Source organism: Arachis ipaensis, chromosome B07 (genome assembly GCF_000816755.2).
Source record: "Arachis ipaensis cultivar K30076 chromosome B07, Araip1.1, whole genome shotgun sequence".
NCBI lineage: Eukaryota > Viridiplantae > Streptophyta > Magnoliopsida > Fabales > Fabaceae > Arachis > Arachis ipaensis.
In genome coordinates, this window is record NC_029791.2 from 46947769 (window position 1) to 46949686 (window position 1918).

Here is a 1918-nt window from a genome sequence, read left to right on the forward strand (position 1 = left end):
AAATCCACCAGTAACTATTTGATCAAATGAATGCCACATCCAAACCTTCGGTAAATCTGATGGTAAAGCCGACACTAATATGTGATGCTATATTCAACGGTTAATCCAACAGTTCTCAGCATTTTTTTGTAGTAAGCTCCACCTTTTTCTTGTCTTCATCGTTCCATTTTGTTTCTTCTTTAGCAGTCACCACTCCTTGTGCACTTGTTTTAGTTAGAACTTGTGGACCGTTCATGATGATCTTCCAGATATTATAGTCAACAGATTGAACAAATATCTGCATTCTTTCCTTCCAGTAGTTGTAATTCTTGCCGTTGAAGAAGGGAGGTCTGTTATTGGACTGACTCTCAGTGAGTATGTAAGCCATGGCATTCGAACCCATGTTGTTGGTCATTTAGATCTTTGCTCCAAGTTGTGAAGCTTAATTTCTTTGAGACCAAATTCTGATACCAATTAAAAGTTTATTAATGGCCTAGATATGGGGTTGAATCTATGGCCTCCTTTTTCTTTTAAACTTATTCACTTTAACTCAAACTGGATGTAGAACTTTTTGGCTGTTGAATCTATCAAGATGATATTCCAGGAGACAATTTTATTTTGTCTCTTCACAATATGATTAGGAATAGAGAAAATTTTTACTTTTGGATTTTTGTGACTTTTGAGGAATAAGCAATTTAGGAGAAACTTTTATTTATCTTATATGAGGTAAATACCAAATCAGAACTCGGAGCTCTCTACCACCATCAAAGCTCTCTTTCGACGACCACATCATTATTTTTTGTTCACTGTAATGTCATCCTTTCACAATTGGGTGATTTTGTCAAATTTTAAAATCTTTCAAGGACAATTTTGTCAATAACAAAAATTAGGTACCATTTTATCAGCGCTAGAATCTTTCAGGTACCGATTTGGTATTTACCTCTGTCTCATATCGAAAGAAAATAGAAGAAGATTAGAGAAGAGAGAATCACATAGCCATGTATCTTGGTTTAGCTACCATGTGCAATGTGACCTACATCTAGTCTTCACCACAACAGTGGTGGAATTTTCACTATCTTTCTCAAAGATTAAAATCACTAATTTTTCCAAGATTCTACCCAATCCTATCTGGGACAAACCAAACTTCTACCCAAGCTTGAGTTGGCTAGGTTCATCCTTAGACTTACAACCACTAAGTGCTTATCCAACTTATCAAGAGAATCTAGGATCATGAATACGAAACAGAAAAACAAACAAAAGAGTTTGACATAATTTTCTAACTTTTTTCTAGATAACTCTCTTTGCCTTTTCTCTCAATGGCTTTACTAATACCTCACTTATTATCTTTTTTCCATTGAAAAGAAACAAAGAAAGATGAACACTGAAGAACAAAAAATTTAATGTAAAACTATGAAGGAGAAGAAGGGATAACTTGAAGGCTATGAGAACCAAAACTGTGTGCTCACTCCTTGATTCAATTTCTGGCTATTTACCCCTTTTAAAGAGAAGTAAAGCTTCCAAAACTCGAACATGGTTTGAATACCTTTGACTTGTTCTTCTTTCCCAAATAATAGAGCAGCAAGGCAGAGAAGAGATGGGACAGTGGTGTGCAAAATTGAATTCCGCACAACCGAACTGGCAAGTGCACTGAGTCGTCCAAGTAATACCTCAGGTGAGTAAGGGTCGAATCCCACGAGGATTGTAGGATTGAGCAAGCAATAACTATCTTGCAAATCTTAGTCAGGTGATTAGAAAAGATAGTTGTTTGTTTGAAAGCATAAACGAAATAATAAAGAAAGAAATACCAAATTGATTTGAAAACAATGATAAGGGTTCAGTTAAGGCTTTAGAGATGCTTTATCTTTCCAGATTAACTTTTCTTACTGTCTATCTCAATAACGAATTATTTATTCAATGGCAGTCGTAAGTGATTAACTCA